The following is a 24649-nucleotide window of genomic DNA, read 5'->3' as shown; positions in this document are numbered from 1 at the left end:
TGGTCGAAGCTGTGAACCCTCCAGGACCTTCTTCTCTTAAATCATTAAGTGGAATCACGCTGAAACAGGAACAGCATGAAAGCATTTAGTTTTACTCCACTGACCTAAAATCGGCAAATTCTGTAAACACTGAATGTCTCCATGCCCTCTCTGAACCATCAGATATGTTTTTACAGTCATTTCCTGTCTCAACAGGCTCTCAAACAGACACAAAGCATCCCTCACGCTAATTTTGATGTGCTCAATATTACAACAGAAACAGACCAAAGCTGTGCTCTCAACGTGGGCTGACACCAACAAATGATGCTGAATAAATCAGCTGATCCCTGAAGAAGAGAGGGCTTGATGTGGGATAGTGCGAACGTCAAACAACCTTTAAATCTCGCCCCCAGGGCTACTTACAGCTGAACACATATGGGGGCCCAACAATCCCCTGTGACTCCTTGATTCACTAAGTTTACCAACACTGAGCTGAGCTGGATTACAATTTCTTCTAATATATGCAGCTGAATTATGAGGCAGAACCTTTGCAGTGACAGAAAATCACAGTTTGAAGATGGACACATAAAATGAGTCATTGTCTTCAAGCAGCACAACTCCCAATGTTCTTACCTCTGTTATGATGTATATTTTTTAAGAATTACTCTTGACTAAGGCTGTTACTTCAGTTTCTCACCCCAGATCTTTTCCCTTCCACTTGTCTAGTGAGCAGCAGTTCTGTGGGCCAAAATGCCTTGTTGATGCCAGAGGTCAGAGGAGAATGGACAGACTGGTTGGAGCTGATAGAAAGGCAACAGTAACTCAAATAACCACTGGTTACAACCGAGGTCTGCAGAAGAGCATCTCTGAACACACAACACGTCCAACCTTGAGGCAGATGGGCTACAGCAGCAGAAGACCACACCGGGTGACCCTCCTGTCAGCTAAGAACAGGAAACTGAGGCTACAATTCACACAGCAACACCAAAACTGGACAATAGAAGATTGGAAAAACGTTGCCTGGTCTGATGAGTCTGGATTTCTGCTCCACATTCAGATGGGAGGGTCAGAATTTGGCGTCAACAACATGAAAGCATGGATCCATCCTGCCTTGTATCAACGGTTCAGGCTGCTGCTGCTGGTGTAATGGTGTGGGGGATATTTTCTTGGCTCACTTTGGGCCCCTTAGTACCAACTGAGCATGGTTTAAAGTCCACAGCCTACCTGAGTATTGTTTCTGACCATGCCCATCCCTTTACAAGTACGCCCCATGAGTACAACTCGAAGCCATAAACTGCAGTCTCCTCTCTCCTCGCTCCTTCACGGCACCAGAAGTACTTTCTGAGTCGTCATTTTGAAGGCTGTCCCAAAGCGATTATTGTGCTCCGAGGAGAGAGGAGAGAGGAGGCTGATTGGAGGAGCTATGATCAAGGAAACACGAGAGCTGGTTTTGTGGAAGTCTTTTCACTGACAGACACGCCCCCATATGGAATACCACTTTCTGATTGGATGCTGCAGCGGTTCAGACTTCTCTACATGAAACTTCACAAACACAACAGAGTTTAATGAGAGAGAAAAGACGAGCTGAGGACGGGCACTAAGGATCGTTCAGAAACGGGTCATAAAACTGGGATTAAAATGTTTGTTGTGAGTTTAAAGCAGAAAATACTAAACACAACCATCATCAAATCAATATAATGGAGGATTATTACTGAAAACTGAAATCTATTAAATAAAATCTTCCTGAAACACAATAAACTAGGTTATATTAATACGTTTCAGAGTTCACGTTTAGATGTGCTCTAGATAAAGGCTAAATAATAAATAAATAATCTAATACTGACGCATTCTATGGGTAAAGTGATCCATGTGCTTCAGCACACAGAATAAACAGAGAGCAGGTTGTCTTCATGGTAACATGTTTGATAAACAAGTTAAAGGAACAAACAAATCTTAAACTGGTTTCTTTAACATGACGCTGAGTTCCCTGAATGACCTCCACAGTCCCCAGATCTCAGTGCAGTAGAGCTCCTTTAAGACGTGGTGAAACGGGAGATTCTTGTCATGGATGTTTAGCCCAGAAATCTGCAGCTGCTGTTTGATGCTATCATGTCAATATAGAGGAACATCTCTGAGGAAAGTTTATAGCACCTTGTTGAATCTATGACACCAAGAATTAAGACAGCTCTGAAGGAAAAAAAAAGAGTCGAACTTGAAACCAGGGAGGTGGGCCTAATAAAGTGGCTGCTGTGTTTTGCCCAGCTTCTAATTCCCTGTTGGGATCCTGGCTGACACCAGCCCCTGGTGTCCTGTTAGTCTGGGAACCAAGGGCTGGTGTCGCTCAGGGCTGCCAGCAGAGAACCACAGGCTCCACCAAACCTCACAGGACTAAGTGATGACACATCGAGCAGGACAAAAGCAGCTGCTGTGTTTTCCCAGAGATCACTTCCTTTCCTTAATGAATGCTGATGTCGTCGTGCTGAGATCTTATAAAAGCATGATGCTGAATCCGTGCAGCTCTTGAGCTGTTGTCATATCAGAGTGATATTGACACAGCACTTTGTCTTCTCCTCCATACGCTATCCCTGCGTGACATGTGGGACAACATATGAACCTTCAGCTGAGGCCTGATGACACGCTGCAGGATTTTACAGCCTAATGTAAACAATAACTTTGATGTGCTGCTTGTATAAATAATGTATCTCATTTATGAATGCACGGTGACAGTGAGAGGTCAGGGAGAGTTCACACAGCAATATGCAGCAGATGGAGGGCAAAAAGCAAGAGTGAATAATTTACAAGAGGAAGTGACAGTTTACTGACAGGAGGACAATTCAGAATTAATCCGGTTTACCAGACTTGTCTGCCAGCACGTCTCATAAGTCTCCAAGGACCCCGGAGACAAACTTAATTTGATTTAACCTTCTGTCAACACTGTTTCATTCAGTGTTCATTGCTATGGAAGACAAGGTGAGAATTTTTTATGTCAAGATACAAAACAGGAAAAAAGAAGGTGAGGTTAATCTTAGAGTTAGGAGTTTGGCTGAAATCTGATAAATGAAAGAGAAAGTCTATCAACAGCAGTGAAGGTTTCCAACACTTTAACCCTAAAAAACTAAATACACCTTTTGACTCAACCTGACTGATTCACAACTGCAGCTAAAGCATCCATCGCTCCAGTCGACTCAAACATTAAACATACTGCTCAGAATTCAATGTCCTTTTTGACAGGAATGTGTCTTTTGATGAGTCTCAAGGCTCGTCCACTCTGTGTCCTGCAGAGGACAAAACATCTGAATTCAAACCTATCACACTTTTAGGTCTTTGACTACTTATGCATGCCTGTGTTTCCCCTCGTCTACAAAAAATATTTTAAACTTGCCTTGTTTAAGAGTTTGGAGATCATTGAACATTTGTGGAAAATGCAGTAATAATTCCAACCTAAAAAGGTCCTGTTACAACAAACAAGACAACAGCACCCTGATGTTTTCTGATATTCCTTTGTTGATTTCTTTAACTTCAAAAGTAGGCTGAGCCTCTTCCTGGGCCCTGTTCTACGAAGCAGGATTACTGCCTAGCGAGGTAGCTTTGAGGATAGGTTTCGGATTCCCTGTTCTACGACACGGGATCACTCCTCAGCGAGGCGAGTCTCCATGGCAACCTACACTGAACGGCTAACCTGCTCCGTGGCAGGTTAGGTTCCAGATTGAACTCGCGGACTATAAAAACCCCGCCCACTGACCAATGAGCCCTCACGAAAAAATGGCTTGTCCGTTCTTAGAGGATCCCGTGGACATTGGAGCCCGACCCACTCTCTTTTTCGGATGACCACCTTTATGAAAGGTACTGGTTTTCCAGGGAGGGGTTGGTAGTACATGATACTTTCTACAGGTAGTTAAAGGGAATGAAGAACTCTCATTGCCGTAATAAGATCTTCAATGCCAACACTTCTGTTCCATGACAATATTTTATTGCCCATATTAAAATTGTGACAGGAATTCATGTAGGACTCATGTGGGCTATACATCACACAACAATGTAAACACGATAGGAATGAACAAATGAATAAATTCACGTAAGAACTAAATTAGATATGTTGCATGTTACAGTAAAAGTGCATGGTGAACAGTGCTATTTCAGGATGATAATGGCACAAAATATTTTATTTGCACTACACCACTACACTTACGCATTTAGACTGTCAGCAATTTTCTGCCAGCACTCCTTCCGTGCTTTAGCAGCTGCGACGGTGTTGCTTTTAATGTTAATCACATGTTTCAGCTCGTCATACTTCCTCATGGTCACCTCCTGCTCCTCCTGTGTGAAGTATGCGGTCCTTCTCTCTCCGGCCTGCTCTGACGCTCCAGACTGCTTCATGTTAGCGATTGGTCAGATGCAGCGGGCTCCGCCTTATATGCGTGCATGCGCTCATTGCCTAGCTGGATCCACTTATGAGGTTGATAACCAGCGTCGTAAAACCGTGTAGCGAGATTGCCGGCTACCGCACTCAGTTCAGCGAGGTAGCCCCAAGGCTATCTCGCTGAACTGAACTTGCTTCGTAGAACAGGGCCCAGATTAAACAAAGCTGAAATGAAAAATATAAATAATTGGAATAATAACTCCTCCGAGAGAACCTCAAAAAAAAAAAAAAAACACAGGCCCTAACTTGAAGGAAGCTGAATCTAAGACCCTCATTCATCAACAATGTGTACGCTCAAATGTAAGCATAAGAATATTCGGTAGCACTTTAGATTACAGCCCGCGTCTTACAGTGTAGTTTCCCGTCTCTTACAGTGTAGTTTCCTCAACTGTAGGGGTAACTCTTACACATGTACCTTGACATTTTGCGGTACCTATCGGGTAGTTAAGCTCTCGTCTTACAGTGTAGTTTCCCGTGTCTTTCCATGAACTTATCGAAACAGTGTATTTTTCCTGGGCATATGCTTTTGCTGTTAATGTGCCACTTCCTCTTAACAATCAGTATTGTGAATAAAGTAGACCAATGATGAACCTAAACACTGTAATGTATTGATGAATATGTGTTTCACACAATAATAAGACTTGCAGATGTAAAAAGAAAACAACTTTATTTTTCTAAACACACAGAGACCCCACATAGTAATTCAATTTTTAAGTAACCCAGCCATTAAGTTAACACTTGCCACTGCTAACTGTCTAACTGTCCAGTACTTCCACTGCGACAACCCACTACTTTACCTGTAACTACTGGTCAACAACTGGAACCGGGCTGGATTTTAAAGTGCTCATTTATTGGCTTTACTTACTGTGTAACTACCAGCTACTTCACCTGAAACTACTGGTCAACACCTGGAACCGGGCTGGATTATAAAGTGCACACTTGTTGGCTTTACTTACTGTGTAACTACCCACTACTTTACTGTAACTACTGGTCAACAACTGGAACCGGGCTGGATTTTAAAGTGCAGGATGGCTTTACTTACAGTGTAACTACCCACTACCTTACCTGTAACTACTGGTCAACAACTGGAACCGGGCTGGATTATAAAGTGCACACTTGTTGGCTATACTTATTGTGTAACTACCCACTACTTTACTGTAACTACTGGTCAACAACTGGAACCGGGCTGGATTTTAAAGTGCACACTTGTTGGCTTTACTTACAGTGTAACTACCCACTACCTTACCTGTAACTACTGGTCAACACCTGGAACCGGGCTGGATTATAAAGTGCACACTTGTTGGCTTTACTTACTGTGTAACTACCCTCTACTAGTGTGCATTTTATAATCTAGTCCAGTTCCAGGTGTTGACCAGTAGTTACAGGTAAAGTGCTGGGTTGTTGCAGTGGAACTGTTGAAGCTAGTCACATCTGTGTTTCTATGATGAATAATGCTTGGACACTTTATCCACACAGATACTACGGTCAGAGAGTAAAGGCAGATACACAGTTCACAGTTCAGTCTTTTATGTATCCTTTAAGAAACAGCATTACAGCAACGGCCGGATGGATGGAGATTGAATGAACGAAGAGGATGAATAATGTGTGTGACATCAACGTCCAACAGCCACTTATCAGTAGTGCATCTCAACAGGGTTGGCAGTGTATGGTATCTGAAACAATAAATAACAGAAGGTGAATCAAATACAGTGTCTACCAGACGTAAATGATGCACCCACTAGCTATTTAGCATTAGCAGTGCAACGTAAGGGAAATAAGAACCAAAATTCCTGCCACATAAACAAACATAAACTAAATGTTCATTTCTCACTCAACACTCCTTAAAGATAACTTGTAAGCTATTAAAGTACTTACTGCCTCAAGAATGCATCACTGATAACTTTTAAGATGTTTTGAAGATGCTTTTAAACAATCGCGGAATCTCCGTTCGGGCTATACAACTTTTAGGACCCCAAGCTGCCCGCATAAAGGCATGAACGCAAATACGCAAAATCCTAAGGACCCCGGTCTGCCCTCTAATTTGCCTGAATAAAATTATATACAAAATGCTTACAACACATCAACGAAGAACAGAGGCAATTTATAACAGAAAATACTGGATAGTTAGCCAGTAAGCAAAGACAAGTGTGATCTTAATGGATCAGTAACTTAAAAGGAGAATTACAATGTGGGGTCTCTGTGTGTATAAAAAAATAAAGATATTTTATACGTCTGAATATCATTATTATGTGAAACCCATACTCATCAATACATTACAGCTTTTAACTTTATCATTGGTCTACATAATCTTTATCCATGCTGATGAGGAAGTGATACATCAAGGTTTGCATAGTTAGAGCATATGTCCAGGAAAATTACACTGTTTTGATAAGTTCATGGTAAGACACGGGAAACTACACTGTAAGACTCCAGGACTTACACTGTAAGACGCGAGCATAACTACCCGATAGATACCGCAAAATGTCATGGTACATGTGTGAGAGTTACCCCTACAGTTGAGGAAACTACACTGTAAGAGACGGGAAACTACACTGTAAGACGCGGGCTGTAATCTAAAGTGCTACCGAATATTCCAGTGTGAGGAATCAATAACTATGTTTTTCATTTATATAAGTAAAAACAAATCACATATAGACAGATTATCAGTCTATGTCATCATAAAGATGTGCACGCATCTTGACCGCAGAAGCAGCATTTAGCTCCATTCATTCAGACGAGGTAGCGTTTTTTAAACACTAAATTCAGCCTGTTATCAGCATCAAAATGTTCGGGTTTTCTGTGGATGGCTGTCAAAATCAATACCACACAATAATGGCAACTTCTGTCAAGTTTCAACCATTACAGCACAACCAGTGTTTTGGAGTTAATAGCGACCATGCTAACTGGTGACTTTCAGCCGACGGCAGCTATGATTAACGGCCGAGAGTCACCAATTAACAGGGTCACACTTTACACCAGGGGTGGCGCCATGGGTGGACCCAAAGGTCCCAGGCCCACTCATGTTTCGACTGGCCCACCTTTAACTTTTCTTTCAATTTGTTTTTAATCGCTATAAAAACAGCATTGTGACATTTTGTCACTGTTCGTTTTGTTAGTGTGAGATGCTCTGTCTTTGTAAAATGAGCCATGGTTTTGAGCCTGTTGGAAGAAAACAACAACTGTGTTATGGAACATTCAGCTCCGTGTGGGCAGGATCAGAACATTATTTTGGGAAAGACTGTAGATTTTTATCTATTTTGTTCAACCGTGGTTTCTGTCCTTACTCTTATGGCTGATAACAAACGGAACGATGAAGCACCACTCTTTGGTCAGGACCATCGTGAGCCATTGTACGTAGATCTGTCTGATGCAGAAAAGGCTTATAAAAATGCAATTTAAGGTGAAAAAAGTAACCAAATTTGCTGTAAAACCACACATAGTACACCAGCGACATCTGCATGCGTTTAATTAAATATGTATTCTTTATCCAACCTCAGTTTACCCTGTTTGACTGCAAACAAGCAATAATAACTGCTGATACTCAAAACACAGATTTGACTTTGCTTATTTAATGGAAAATTTGGTTTGGGGCTGAGGTTCTGACCAAACATGGACTCAATATGGACAGTAAATAATGAGTGAACCTATAAATTATGATTAACAAAAACAGATTTTATGACCAGAGTAGAATTAGGGAATATTATGAAACAATGTTTACATCCTGGTCTGTCACAGTCTGATAAGTGTCCACGGATAATGCAGTCATGAGCACAGAGTGAGAATTGTGTTTCTTCTCTGGGTACACGCTAGGTTACTCTGCTAAAAACGTCTGTCCACCTAATATCTGTCCACTTGCTGATCTCTTCTGTCCACTCACTGCTATTTCACAAACCTGGGAGCATTTTGCCAACATGTTTTTTGGTGGTTAACTCTTTGACAAATTATCCCTCTAGTGGTTGGTTGGTTTTCTGTGTTTCTAATGTCTCTAATGTCTGGAGTTCTGTCCTCTTGGTTTTGGAGAAAACACTCTGTCTGCACTCTTGGATTGACAGTTGACAGGATTTTCAGTAAGTTACTGAGTTGCAAAACAAAAATGTATACTTACATTTATGTCACATAAAGTTTTACCCCAACAAATTCTCTGATGGTGAAAATAATTTCCTTGCACCTGGAGAGTCAGCTCCCTTAAAAAAGTTTGCCTCTTAACGTCAACGTTGTCATGAGTTTTATTCCTGTTAAATTTGGTATTTTCTTTGTGTTGTGATCTGCCTTTTTTTCTGCAGATTCACTTTAAATTCAAGGTCCTGATTATCCCCATCTGTGTCTGGTATCAGTTGTGAGTTATTTGTTTGTCTTCCATTGTGCTGTATTTTGTGAATGTTTGTGTTTATTCAGTTTATTTTGTTTCTAAGATAAGTCCAGGTTTTTCTCATTAGTATTCTGTAGAGTTTGATCCCTGTGTGTTTAACTTCTACTTCCTGTCCTTGTGTGTTTTCCTCCTCTTTGATTGCCCTCATTGGTTTCACCTGTGTCACACCTGTGTCTGATTACCTTGTGTGTGTTTGCTCTCTGTGTTTTTCCCCTCATCGTCCAATCATAACAACGTCTCTTGTGTTTTCAATTTGACCATTTTGGATTTGGCTTTCTCTGACTTGAAGTATTTTTTGTTTGACATTTTGTTTTTCTTCTCTTGTAAATAAACTTTCTGGTCTGCACATGGGTCCTGTCTTCTTTGTTTGTTGCCTGTTGTGCCAGTAGTGGCCTGTGTTTGTTTCTCTTACCTTCAATGTGATACTTCAGAGCTCAGTATCAAACTGCCTGTTTATTCTATCGTTGGGAGTAATCTCTTATCCAACAGTATTTACAGCGTTCATCGCTGTCCGCCATTGTTTGTTACCCTAACACAACGTGCAACAACACATTTTGTTTGGATTCTTCTTCATTAATAAATACATCAGTTTCTGTCTCTGTGCAGTAGTTACCATATCTGGAAAAGTGGAGATATTTCTGAAAACAAATACCTTCAAACCTCCTTCTGTATGCTGGTTGAAAGCAGTAATTCTGATGAGCCTATGGCTGGAGTGGACTTGTCTAGTAGGCCAGTGGTCATATCTGTTTAGTCCAGAGTCTGATTGAAAACCTTTTAAAATCTTTTCTCTGACAACGTTTGTTGGTCTGTGAAATTTTAAATTCTTATATATACAGTGCTGCTCGAAAGTTTGTGAACCCCACAGCGATGGTCAGATTTTTTGTAAAAAAAACTAAAATAACCTTATTAAATGTTAAGTTATACCCAAATCCACAATACTGACATTCCAAATAATGGACTGAAACAAAAGAAATAGTTATATTGTCATTCTTTATTTAACAAAAGTGGTTGATTTAAGAAAAACTCAGATATCATGTGTGCAAAAGTATGTGAACCCCTTCAGTTAATAGGATATTGCGCCTCCTTTTGCAGAGATTACCTCAACCAAACGGTTTCTGTAGTGACTAATCAGCCTCTCACATCTACTTTGGGGGATTTTTGCCCATTCTTCCTTGCAGAACGCAGTCAGTTGAGAGAGGTTTGATGGGCGTCTGGCATGAACTGCTCGCTTCAGGTCCCGCCACAGCATTTCAATGGGATTTAGGTCAGGACTTTGACTGGGCCAGTCCAGAACACGAATCTTCTTTTTCAGCCATTCCTTGGTTGTATTGCTGGAATGCTTTGGATCATTATCATGTTGCATGATCCACCTTCTGCCAAGCTTTAACTTCAAAACAGATGGCGTCAGGTTATGTTCTAGGATTTGACAATATTCCTCAGAATTCATGATTCCCTGGACTATGTGGAGTTGTCCAGGTCCTGAGGATGAAAAGCAAGCCCAGATCTTGACATTCCCACCTCCATGCTTCACTGTTGGGAGAAGGTTCTTTTGGTGGTATGCAGTGTTGACTTTTCGCCAGACATGGCGGTTTTGGTTGTGACCAAACATTTCAATTTTGGACTCATCTGTCCACAGAATGGACTTCCAGAGAGCTTCAGGTTTCTCTAAGTGCTCTCTGGCAAAGTTGAGACAGGCAGCTTTGTTCTTTTTTGTGAGCAGAGGCTTCTTCCTAGCAACCCTTCCATGAAAGCCATGTTGATTGAGTTTTCTTCTTATTGTGGAAGCATGCACATGTGTCCCAGATGCAGCAAGAGAGGTTTGCAAATCCCGAGATGTTATGTTTGGGTTGGCTTTTACCTGAATCTTCATTTTTCTTATGGCTCTTTCTGATATTTTAGACGGTCGTCCACTTCTAGGCAGGGTTGTAGTCTTTTTCAGGGCTCTCCATTTGTAGATGATCTGCCTCACGGTGGAACGATGAAGCTCAAGTTTGTTTGAGATGACTTTATAGCTTTCCCCAGACAAATGTGCTGTCACTACCCTCTTCTTGAGGTCCTCTGAGATCTCTCTTCCTCTCGGCATGATTGACCTGTATGGGTTCACCTGGTAAGACTGAAGTGACCTGGTTTTATCTCTGTTTCAATCAGTGATGCGCAATTTCTTCCCTAAACATCTCTCACTTCATCGGTCCATTTCAGCGGTTAATTTAGCCACCAATTTGTCCCACCTGCTGCTTGTTCTAAGCAATGCAGCTCAGGGTTCACTAACTTTTGCACCTACATCAGTTGATGAAAAACTCTTTTTAATTTAGTCTCGACAACACAACTGTTAAAAAAACAAAAAAAAACTACTGAATTGATTAAGCTATACCTGTTATTTCATATAAAAAATAACAGTTCTGATTAAATTAGGAAATCAGGTTGAAATAATAGAAAATTCCAAAATGTTGAGGGGGTTCACAAACTTTTGAGCAGCACTGTAAATATAATGAAACTATTTTAGTTGGCACACCGCACCAGGTCCAGTCATCGTCAATAGTCCACATCATCTTCTCTGGTCAGCACATTCCTCTGTCATCAACAGTCAGCAACCTGGGTGTAAGGTTTGACAGCCACCTTACCTTTGCCACTGACATAAAACATATCCACAAGATCTCCTTTCACTGCCTACGAAACATTGCAAAACTCCGCCCTTTGCTTAGTCTTTCAGATGCTGAAAAACTCGTCCACGCCTTTGTCTCCTAAAAGCTACTGCAACACACTCCTCATCAGGACTCCTCGCACTCCTCCCCTACAAAAAACTTCAATACATCCAAAACAGCGCCACTAGGATCCTAAAGAGGGTGCGGAAGTATGACCACATCACACCCATCCTTCACTCCCTCCACTGGCTTCCAGTCTCATTCAAGATTCAATGCATAATCTCCCTTCTAACTTATTATTGCATCCATTGAAATGGATGAGTAAAGTTTTTGTCTTTTTTTTTTTTTTACTTTAGAGGGCTGTGTATAGGTGAGGACAAGAGTTGTGTATTGGCTAACTCTCAGATGTTTTAATTTGGGCCTGTCATCCACACAAAACTGCAGTTTGATGCCTCTGAAAACCTTGTTTTCTGAAGTTGTGGAGATTGGAAAGTGGACGTTTTGGAAATCTCTGGTTAGTGGTTTTGTGTAGACGCTGGGAAACAGAGTTTTTGGTCCTCAAACGTCAAAGCTGGATGACAGGTTTCAATCTGATTAGCTGGCAAGGCTTCCATATCTGAAAAAAACTGCCAAATATGGGTTTGGCATACTCAAAGGTGCACTTACAGACTGAGTGTGTGAATAAAAGTATTTTAAAAAAAAGAAGGGAGAGGCATCAGTTTTAAAAAAGAAAACTCGATTTGTGTGTACAGGGCCTCTGTTTTCTGCTTTCTATATGAATTTTCTTCAACCATTGGTAAAAACCTTGTGGATGCATTAGCATGTTTCTGACAGAAGACCATTTATTCTAACCTGACACGCCAGACGGACAGTTTCATATATCTGCAACGGAAATATTTCACTAGTCCATCTGGGTAGCAGCTCTTCAGATTTGTTTTCAGAGGTGGGACCTTCAAAAACGTCAGCAGCTGGTGATTGGACGACCGTTCTGATTGACACATTCACCACAGACCAATCCACATCAAGTCACAGTATGACGAAGCTTATGTGCGCCCCTACTGAGAAATAGTGGACGAACAACTACAGGAACAGGAGAAACAGCTGTGATAATGGTGTTAGACAACTGCTGCCATTTTTGTAAAGTTAGCTAAAGAATCAAAGGAACGCTGACAAGTACGAAAGTCTGCTGACGTCACGTCTGCTCCCGCTGCTCCCACCTCTCTTCCCTGATTGGGCCGGTTAGAATTTAGCCGAGTGAATTTGTTGGTCAAAGGAGCCTGGCAAGATGGATCTGCAGGATTTCAGAAACTGAATCAGGCAGGTCCATCTGCTCTGCAAGGTTAGCTTTATTCTACATTTGCTGCTATTTGAAAAAGTGGGATGGTCTAATGTTTAGGTAACCTCCACTTTAATTATCACCAGTGGACAGCACTGCTTACCTGTAAGGTAAGTCTACCTCTCATCACTCACAACCACAGCACCTGAGGGATGGCAGATGGAGAGATACAGTGACGGACCAGATCAAGGTGATTCATCAACTGATGCAGGGTTATAGTGTTGTTTTTAAGATAATGGTTATCAATACTGCAGAAGCATTTGACAGCTGTCTCTGAACTAAAACACGGTGCCACAGAGCGTTTCGCTCAAATTACCATGCTGAAAAATGCCAATGCTTCAAACTGAGAAGGATAACTAAGTTAAAGATTGTTTTCATTTTATGTTAAGGTTATATTTTGTGTTATTGTCTAATTACTTACTGCATTGTTCCTATTAAAGATGAAAAGAATCCAGATCAATTTCAAGTGTTTAACCAGCACAAAGCTGCTGATGTAGCGAACGGTTTGCATAACAGTTGCTTAGCAAGCCTCAAAGTGAGCTCCACTAATGTGACATCAATAAAAGTAAAGTAATGATTGAAGCAGCCTCCTGTTTATCCTGCAAACAGTTATCAGACAAACACAATCTCCACTTGATAGCTGGATTGTAAGAAACCAATTCCCCATTGATTTCCTCTGACATAGCCATACATACTGTAGCGCTGAGAAGAAACAAAGCTGTCCTTCATACTATTAAATCTATAGACGGGTATTGATTCTGCTTGCTGGCAGAGAGGCTGCATAGGAGAAACAGACACAGCCGTCTTCCTCCTATCACACAAAGGAGCGTGGCAAAACCACAGCAATATATTCATTATGTCAGCCTCCCAATGCTCGATGCTCGTGTTCATTTCTCTGGGCCCCGTGTCCTGCAGGAAAAGCTTGTTCCAGCGTGTCTACATGAGTCCCTATCTGCGTGTGTCCTTGTCTGCTTAAGGCTGCGAGCGTGCGCCGGTGAGTTAGTTGAAGAATTCTGGACACATGTCAGGTCCTTTCATGTTTTATGAGGGCGCCGGCCGAGGGCTTGTTCACAGTGTGAGCTAAAGGCACAACAAGGGCACCTGTCACTTGATAGCACACCTATTGTGCTTTCTTTTCTCCCAGCCACGTTTCAAAGAGGAGCCCCTAAGAGATGGAGAGGGAGGAGGGAAGAGGGAGGAGGAAGAGGGAGGAAAAAAAGAACTGCTTTTCATCTCCTTCCTCCACTCGCAGGGACTTCAATGATGGCCTGAGCTAATAATTCACAGCAAAGGGAATGGAGGCATGAGTCAGATCCACAGGCTCAGGCAGCTGGATGTGAAATGTTAAGATCCTCCTATAACCACCTCCTGGTTCATCGTCATAAAGAGTTGGAGGACGTTTGCTCTTTAACTGCTCTTTGCTCAACAGTCGGCTCATGTTTTATTAAAGAGACACATTTAAGAATAATGAAGAACTTCTTCTTAATCTTATTTCAAATGTTATTATTCGAACAAAAATTACAGTCCCTCAAGCTTCCCATTGAAACTGAACTTCAGAAGCCCAGGACACCGCGTCAGAGCATATGTGCAGCACTGATCTGTGCACACAGCTTGGTTTAAAATCAGTTTTGTCTCCCTTACTTATGTCTTTATACCTAACAGCTGTAATAAGAGTGATTTTTATCACAACTCATTTGTATTGATCATAGACAGACTCAGACAACAAAAGGCTCAACTGCAACTCTTAACAACTTTCAAGATAAGCTGGAAGTTATTAGAAAAAGAATCAGAATACTTTATTGATCCCTGAGGGGAAATTTCATTTCAGTTACATCCCTTCAAGACATATAAGAAAACAAACATGGGGAAACACAGAAATGGGATTAGCTTAGGAGCTGCCAGCTACCCAGCGCCCCTTTGCATACAGCCCAAGCTATAGCTAATTAGCCTTTAGCTTGGGCTGTGTCACTCTATAACACAGGGGTTAAACTGTTTGTGCTAATATCCATCCCAACCCACAGTCAGCAGTTATTCTGCAGTGGTCGGTTCAAACTTGAGAGTCTGTCAATAAAATGAAGAGTGAGGTTACGTTAGCTCTGATTGGTAGATGACTGGCAGGACAAAACAAGGATTTACTAACGTTACACATTACAGACATGTCTTATAGCACTGGACTGCCAGCTGCACTAAATATAAACGGCTACTAAACTACTTACAAACTGACAGTGTTTACTTGTTGTGACGTTAGCCTACAGATACGTCACCGCACCAGGCTAACATATAGCCGGCTACTATGTCTGCTTGATGTCACTTTTCAAACCGTAGCGCTACGTAACTATACTGATAAATACCTTACCATGACGCATTGTATCCAGTAAAAAGTTGTCTTGAACAAAGAAAATTTGTTCCCATTCGATCCCCTTTAAAAAGATTTACTGTTAGCACTCTGGTTGTGCTGTTCACATCCTCAGTCCCGCAGGTAGCAGGATCACCTGACAGCTTGAGACAGGAACTAGATGTTTGAGGAGTTCAGCCTCTCCTTGTTCATGTTGGGCTGTGAAACCTCAAGCCTCCGCTCTTTATGAGATTTGTTGTTGTTGTTGTTTTGATGATTTTTTTTTTCTTTTGGTCAAGCTAACTACAATCTGGTTTTGACACTCTATTTTCTTTTCATTCTAGTCTACAAAGTTTCTTGTGATTTTATACAATGATAATAAAGCTTTCTATTTCACTTTGAAAGTTAACAGGCTTGGTAATGTTACTTCTGTGCATGACTCTCCTGCTCTTGAACTGGGCCCTGTTCTACGAAGCAAGATTACTGCCTAGCGAGGTAGCTTTGAGGATAGGTTCCGGATTCCCTGTTCTACGACACGGGATCCCTCCTCAGCGGGGCGAGTCTCCATGGCAACGTACACTGAACGGCTAACCTGCTCCGGGGCAGGTTAGGTTCCAGATTGAACTCGCGGACCATAAAAACCCCACCCACTGACCAATGAGCCCTCACGAAAAAATGGCTTGTCCGTTCTTAGAGGATCCCGTGGACATCGAAGCCCGACCCACTCTCTTTTTTTGGATGACCACCTTTATGAAAGTTACCGGTTTTCCAGGGAGGGGTTGGTAGTACATGACACTTTCTAAAGGTAGTTAAAGGGAATGAAGAACTCTCATTGCCGTAATAAGATCTTCAATGCCAACACTTCTGTTCCATGACAATATTTTATTGCCCGTATTAAAATTGTGACAGGAATTTATGTAGTTCTCGTGTGGGCTACATGTCTCACAAAAAATGTAAACACGATAGGAATGAACAAATGAATCAATTAATCTAAGAAGTATGTTGCATGTTACAGTAAAAGTGCATGTTGAACAGTGCTATTTCAGGATGATAATGGCACAAAAGATTTTTTTTTTGCACTACACCACTACACTTACGTGTTTAGACTGTCAGCAATTTTCTGCCAGCACTCCTTCCGTGCTTTAGCAGCAGCGACGGTGTTGCTTTTACGTTAATTACATGTTTCAGCTCGTCATACTTCCTCATGATCACCTCCTGCTCCTCCTGTGTGAAGTATGCGGTCCTTCTCTCTCCGGCCTGCTCTGACGCTCCATACTGCTCCATGTTCGCGATTGGTGGACAGATTGGACAGATGCAGCGGGCTCCGCCTTATATGCGTGCATGCGCTCATTGCCTAGCTGGATCCACTTATGAGGTTGATAACTAGCGTCGTAAAACCGTGTAGCGAGACCGCCGGCTAGCGCGCTCAGTTCAGCGAGGTAACGCCAAGGCTATCTCGCTAGGCTGAACTTGCTTCGTAGAACAGGGCCCTGCTTTATGAAAAATGACGCATCACAGTATCCAGCAAACAGAGGGCCTGCTTTGAAAACAAGGAGGAGTTGAACCTGCTGGGACGCAACAGATCAGAGCTGGAATGAGTTGACACAATAGAAATGGATCAGGCCTAACACTGGGATGGAGCGGGGACAGATCAGAGATGCATCTGATGTTTTTTAGTTTATCTGAATCTAGAGGGATGAACCAACTATTTTATCGTCCTCCTTTTGTGATCTGTATTTATTCTTTGCAGCGGCAGCAAATTGCTCCTTTCGGATGCCTCATTTTGTTAAATGCACCACTTTTGCCTCTTTGGTAATGCATATATTTTCCCACAACAACTAGATTTTTATGTTGCTTCCTTTTTCCTTCAACAAGCTGGAGTGCAATAAGGAGCAAGACTACTATGTAAAGACAGACAAACAAGCAAAATAACGTTTAAAACCAAGTCTAAGAGACAGACAAAGTCACTGCCCTACAATGTGTGCCGTTAAAGAAATCAGGATTTGTACCGGGCTGTAAACATGTTTATTTCTGCTGTGAACACATATTTTTGGCTTGGTGTGTTTGTGGTACTTCTGGAGTAAGCTGTATTCATGTTTTCATGTTTGTTTCCATGTTTCCAGCAGGCTGTGTGAGCCTCACCTTTAATTCCACCAGGATAATGAGAAAAGCAGGTTTTAGTGCTCACGTTCAGCAGGTCTCACAGACGGCATGTTTGAAGCTATTTAACTCAGCTCAGAGTTGTTTACATGTAATTGGTTTTATTTCTCAGCTGATAATAATGCAGTTTCCAGTGAGTGCCTAATAACTCCGCTCTGAACAGCAGGTTACCTACACTAATAAAAAAGCAGCTTGTGATCTCGTAACAGCTGCTGTGTTGATGTTAGGGAGCGCTGTAGATGCTAAATGGAGCAAAGCGAAGCTATCTTGATGCCTCAGAGACTGGATTTTAAGTAAGACTGTTCAGCTGCTGTTTAACAAAATCTGTCACAAATGCCACCAATGTTTCACCTGTTACACTGAGTTCCTATTCAGAATGTGTCCGGAAAATTGGTCTCAATCTTTGTCTCTGTGCAGCTCCATCCCTCATCTCTCCTCTGAACATAAATCAGACTTTTCCTGCACTTTGTGATCACTCTCCAAACCACAACCACTTTTTACAGTCACAAAGCCAACCAACCACAGATTAAGCCTGTGGCCACGTCCACACGGGTAGGCTATTTTCAAATACAAGTACCCCCCCTCATTCATTTTTAAAAATACTTTCGTCCACACACAGCGGGTAAATCCGCTGGTGAGTGCGACTCTAAGCATGTCAACCCCATATTGGCCAGTGTTTTCCAGACGTTTACCAGCGACCACACAAAACCATGAAGCCAGAGTTTTCCAAAATCTTCACTTTGGCAGAAGTTTTCAGAAAACATTGCTTTTAGTGACGTAAAGCTGTGGTTTTGTGTGGACGACAGGCGCAATTGTATAAGATATATGCGGTTTCCTAAATACCTGGCAACATGTGGACATGAGCACAGGAGAGGTAATCATGACAGACCAGGGTCAGGTGTGTGCCTGATTACTCTTGATTAGGAGCAGGTGTGGGGAGCTTATATATGCCCTTCAGCCTCAGGTCCCTGTGCTGACTCATTATCTCACCATCAGAGGTAGTGAGAGGCTGTGTCTGAAGTTTCAGTGAACTGTGTGTCTGCTCAAGCATGCTTTTCTCCCCTAACATCCCTCTTCTAACATCCAGATTCTTCTTAGAAGTTCTGTCTCTGGGCAGCTTCTCGTCCCGTTTCTTTGTGTCTCACCTTTGTGTTTACAGTCATGTGGATGTGTTGTAGTATTTCCAGTTTAGCACTACTCTGTCTGCAGCACTGTGCTGTCCCTAGCTCTCATTCTGTCTCAGTAGATTTAGTTTAACTCTTGTTTTTTTTTTTTTTTTTTTGTCTCACAACAGTGCAAACTTTTGCGGTGGTGTAGACAACTGTTTCTGTTAGCTTCTTAGCTCGTTAGCACTTGCTATGTCTTCTCGTTTGGGCTCTCCCTCTCCTGCGCAGTGCTGCCTGAAGTGTCAGGTGTTTAGCTATTCTTCTTTCCCTTTAACCGACAGGGGTACCTGTATAAAATTTAATTTACTCACAGCACTGGAGGCGAGGGTTACTAAGTTGTGGATGTGGCTCTGCACCAAAGCAAGACTACAGTTAGCAGCGGTAGTTAGCCAACTCCCTGTAGCTAGTACTCGCTTAGCCTCCTCCCCAGCAGTTCTTGAACAGTCAGGATGCAGTGGCTGGGTTTCCGTAAGAGGGAAATGTAGCCATAAGCTCAGGAATCTCACACTGCATACCTAGATTTGCCTTGTTGAGGATTCATTCAGAGTGAACTACAGAGCAGCCTGCAGAGGTCCAGGGGCCTGCAGGAGCTAACCTTGACCCTTGGACAAGTTTAGCCTAGCCGTGTACTTGAGATGACTCTTCATTTCGCCAGGATTGAAAGATTTAGTGCCCACAGCTGTCTTGACCAAGGTCTGCTCAATGACTACAGGTTACAGAAAAACAACCTACAGACAGCGAGTCAGTTTGCCATAAATGGTTAGTTGCATGCATCCAGGGACGCCCCAGTAGTATAAAGGAGGCTACATCAGGTTTAGAGAGAGGAGAGGAGGGTTTTGTCTGCGTGCCATCATTGTGTCAACTTCAAATAAAGATGTTGGACTGAAGCTGCCATTGGATCTCCTCTTCTTCATTGAACTCCATCTCTTCTTCATGCCAGTATTAGGAAAGTGGCCCACAAATTTATAACGCAGTCAGATCAAGAGGACCAGGAATGAACCTCAATCTAGGAAAGACACGTCAGCCTCACTTAGCAACACGCCTGTTGAGAGGATAAACACCCTGATTTGTAACTCCAGAAACCAGTCAGAAATGTAACTAGTGACGCCAGCAACCATAGTCCAGTGCCTCCTGGGGGCCAGAGGTCACACTGAAGGAAATTTAAAACTGCTGGCAAAGGACGAATGTAGATTTTGTAAGATTATAATACATGTTTGCATTAATGATTACCAACGTCCCCAGTTGGAAGTCACCAAACTTAATGTGGAGTCAGTGTGTGCACTCGCTAAAAAGATGTAAAAGAGAAAATGTAACTGCATTATTTTCTTTGGCCCCCTGTCTAATAGAGTCGCATCTCTTCATTCAACCACTGGTTGTCGAGCTGGTGTCCAGATAATTGCGTGGGCTTCACTGATAACTGGAGGTTTTTCTGGGGCAGGCCTGGTCTGATTAGCCGAGACTGCATCCATCCTACTCTCTTAAACCTCTTTTATATCTCTTTTAAAAACAATTTTAATAGACGTACTTTTATTAGAGATTTTAGCTGAGCGTGTTTTAATCATCAAAATGCTGCTTTTATCTTTTTAAATGTCTTTAACAGTATCATGAGCAGGATCCTTCATTATTTTAATTTTATTTACAATTTTATGGAGGTTTTCTCACGGCACCTCTTATCGGGTATGTTTATCATGCTTAGAAGCAGAGTCTGCAATATTTTCCTTCAGAGAAACTGCCAACTTTTACAGGAATGATCCTGCTCAGTCGTCTCCCATGGGCCTCTACACATGTGTGTTAGTGTCAGTCTCTGCCTCGACTTCTTCCTCAGCCTGTATGTTGATGTTTTGGGTATACAGGGACATTTCTTGGCAGATAGTAGGCATGGTTACGTCAGCCATTCACAACACATCAAGTGCTAGTGCAAGTGACTTTGCGTATTGATGATAGCAAGTGGAAGCAAATCAGAGCAGCTACGATAGCGAACATAGCACGGAGCAAGAAAAACACAACCAAAGAGAAACAAAACGCCAAACAGATAAAGCTTTTTCCTAAATGAGGGTGAAGCTCGGCTCGACTTTCACTCGCTTTCAGGTACTTGGAGAGCAGCACAGGACGAAGAGCGACTCAAGTTGGCTTTTTGCTGACCAGTGGCTTATAGCATAAAGTGGGGTTACTGGTAATTTCAGGGTTAACCCTGGTTTATCGATAGCACAAAGCTGGTTCATTTCCTATCAGGATGGATCACCTCGGTGACTCACTCTGAACGGCTAACCTGCTTCAGAGCTGGGTAAGTTGGAGGTTGAATCTGATCTTACAATCTCATCTTATAGTCTCCTCCCACTGGCCAATCAGCTTCTCTGAAAAAATGAACTGACCTTTGCTCCCAAACCCAGTAGAAAGAGGTACACAACAGCTGTGTCCCAATTCAGGGGTTGCAGCCTACTGAGGCTGGATTTGAAGACCGATTACGTCACAGCGGTGTGTCGGAGGCTGTCCCAATACAGAGGCTCCTCCAAATGCGGCCGACAAATCCGTCCTCTGTTTCGGGGGCCGCGAAGGACGGGTTCGGTGAATCCTTCATAGCCTCACATATCCCAAGATTCATTGCGAATGAACGCCGAACATGATGAACATGGCAGAACTCCAAAAGGAGTCCTGTTTTATCCACATATGAAGGATATCTGGCAACAACTATGTGATTGTGTTTCTAAAACATCAAAGAATATTTCGTTTTTCTGTGTGAAAATGTGCTGTTTGGGCTCTTTTCAAGTAATATACTGAGGAAAAAAGAGTTCTTTATAAATCTTCTCATTATTATATAAAAATATGTTAATAAATGTAAATTCTCTTGAAAAAAAATTACTTGCTGTTTTTTTTGTTTTGTTTTTTTAAACAGGGAATTCAAAAAAAGACATTAAATCATTTCAGCAGCTTGTATTTTATACTTTTTTATTTATCATCCCCCCAGCACTTGATCAAATGTTGAAAATGTACGTTGTTGCCTTACTCTCATGTAAATGGTGGTTCTATACTCTACCAAAAGGGATAAAAATAATTATAATGATGCAAAGTAATAAAAAGATCGTAAAAATCATCCTGTTTTAAATGTTAGGTTTTGGTTTCCGTGTTTAAAAGTAATGTAAGCCTGACAGGTGAGGGCGGCGCTGTGTGATGTCAAGGGTGACAAACAGGAAATGCTTCGTAGACCAGTCCATCTCAATTCAGTTCGGCCTTTGCAGTCTACACAGGCTACAAAGGCCAGGTCCTTCGAAGGCTACAGCCTCCGTAGGCTGCAGCCCCTGAATTGGGACACAGCTAACGTGTATAACAAGCATTGAGATGTGAAATGGTCTTCTGGAACTGATCAGAGCCCTTGCTGTTCATACAAATGCAAAGTGCTGGAGAAAAAAAGGGATGTAATGCAAATGTGAAATAGCACAATATTGTATCAAGTTATTCCTTCACTTCATACACTGTTCGAGGAATTTCTTTCTTTACGGGGGACCGTGTATTTTTTGTGAATTGTTAATTTGGGTCATACGTCACCAAGATATATATTCATAATTCCATTGTGGGGACAACTTTAAGCTTGATTGTAGCCTGATGTTATGACATGAAACAGACCAACTTACCAGAAGCAACCATGTTTTTGTACTGAATTTTTAGTTGCCCCCACATCCTTTTTGACTCCAGAGGGATAACATCTGGGGAATGAGATGACAAGTGTAATACACACAGACTCACAAGTGTGATCAGTGTCTGATTGAGCCATTGATCAGTAACTTGCGCAATGACAGTCTTTTATGCCTTGCTGCCCATTTTTTATACAATTGGCAGCCGCAACTGTGTTTTTATTCCATCACTTTCCGAGCTCTTTCTTCTTCATATTTAATCATGATCAGACGTTGTTTCTCACAGGGGAAATAGGGCGCTCTGTTACTCTGCTTCTGTGTGTTTGTTGCACTCACGATTGCGATTAGTTAGCTGTCTCTGAGCCCATCCCTTCATATGTGCGCGTTGACAGCTCGTGATGGGACAAACCTGGGTTAGGTTACTGTGTTTATACTTTATGTTGTGCTGTTGATTATTCTGATTGCTGCTGTTGGGATTAGTCAATCATGGCTGGATTTGAGTTACACATAGTAAGTTGATTGCACTTGGTGCTATGGGCCCCAGGTATGCATCAAATACCAGTGATTAGCTTGTGCTAACATGCCAAGTCAGGTGCACAGCTCTGGAGATTCTCCCGTGTAGAAACATGAATCTACAGGTTGTTGTTGGAATAGTGCGTGTGTTTACATAGTCCCCGTTGGAGGCTGTGGGTGTGCGCTGCAGCTGGCACTGAGCCAAGGAGGAGGAGCTTAGTTTGAATGTTGTGTTTACCAACAAAAACAAAAGTCTCATCTTCTGGACACCATAAATGGCTGAACCTTTTACAAAGATCAATAAGTTCATTTTAAACCAAAGCACTGATTTTCATATCCACAACACTTAGATTACCTATGTGGTTTTACACTGCTAAATGTAACCAGAGTGCTCTTGTGTGTCTGTCTAAAGGTGTTTCGTGGGGATTTGCAGACATCTGTTCTTCATCAACAAAGAAAACTCTTCAGCAGTCTCTTTTTTTATCAAGAGCACGTCTTCGAAAGCCTCCACACTCCCACAGTCTACTCATGATGAGTAATGCCGTCATGTTTTAATGACGGTTCATTCTGACATTTCTTTTATCGGTTGACGTTGCCTTTAGACTCGTTGCAGGCACAGCAGAGAAAACCACAGCACTCAGAAGCTCTGAGGCTGACCTGAGGGCTGGCAAACAACACGCCGTACATCTCCTTAACATGCTCCAAATGCCTGCAGAAAAATGAAGAGATCCTCTGTTACACTTTATTTCAGAGTCGGAGCTCCTCGACAACCACGCACTTGTTAAAAAAATAAGATGACATTGATAAGACACTCGTGGCTTCCTGTAAAATCCCTCGACATGTTCCTGCTAATACTTTGAACACTAACAGCTTTGTATTATCTCATATCCAGAGAGGAACTGATGGTGGATGTTCATTCGTCAGCTTTTTTTCTCCCCTAACAGAACATTACAGGCCCTCAAACATAATGTGAAGCAGGCTCTTGTTGCTGCTCCCTCCCAATTGTAATTTAATCCAGAGCCCTTTAAAGCCTTTATTGCAATCATCTGCTTAGCTATTAGGCCGGTTGTAACTGCAGAGTTTATGGTTCATAAACAGTGTTTTGATTTCATACACTAATGAGCATTATGCACTGTTAAAACAGAGAGAGGCAGAGTGTGTTTTGGCTTCGCTGCAGCGAGTCAAGAAGTTCAAGATGATTTTAAAGGCTGCAGAAAACAAACTGTAAGGCCCAGTTTCACAGACAAGACTTAAGCCCAGTCCAGGACTAAAATGCAGTTTGAGCTGGTTTAACTTCAAGTCACTTGCACAGATTAATCTTAAAATAGTCATAGATTTTGTCTGTTGTGGATTAAACAAAGCCAATTGCAAGAGGGTGGATTAGAGCTACTCCAGGATTTAACTGAAGTTGATATTAATCCTGCAAAGAGGCAGGTTTAACTTCAGATTAGTTCCCTTAGTTTGTGAAAGGGAGCACACAAATGGTTTGGGAACATGGAGTATTTGGAGTATATCTAAATGAAGACCACTACCCGCTGCAGAGGCCAGCCAGACAAACACTTGTGGATTGGAGTAATCCAGACCACTTTTGTATGTACAAATGAGACTTATTGGAGATGATCACTTTGCTTGAGCCTAGACTTCAGTGGCAGCAGTATGGCCTTTGCTTTCAATGACAGCATGATTTCACACAATTTAAGTAGAGTTTTTTCAAACTCAGTAAAGTTCTTTGAGTGCATTCTTCTGGCTTCACTCATGTTTGATGTCAAAATTCCTTTCAGCAAAGCTGTCCTCAATTCCATTCCAGGTTTTTATAATCACCTTTAGGCTAACGGGCTGTGCTCCCTCTTAGGCTAATGAGAACTGATGCAGGTGTTGTCACTTAAGCTTAATCCGGAACTTCATAGTCTGGGACTAAGTAAAACAAATGTAAGCTACACACATGCAAGCTACTTAAATGACCAAGCTTTACTCGTCTGACTTAGGCCTACTCCTGGCTTATGGAATGAATATCCTATCTTTAATCAAAAGCATTTTTAATTGATTTGAGAGCAGTATTTTATTGATTTCGTGCTCAGATTTTGTGATATTGTCTCTCAA

The sequence above is a fragment of the Halichoeres trimaculatus genome, unplaced genomic scaffold (genome assembly GCF_033239565.1).
Source record: "Halichoeres trimaculatus isolate MK-OKI-2021-1 unplaced genomic scaffold, fHalTri1.1 fHalTri1_scaffold_6, whole genome shotgun sequence".
Classification (NCBI taxonomy): domain Eukaryota; kingdom Metazoa; phylum Chordata; class Actinopteri; order Labriformes; family Labridae; genus Halichoeres; species Halichoeres trimaculatus.
This window is presented reverse-complemented; position numbering follows the sequence as displayed.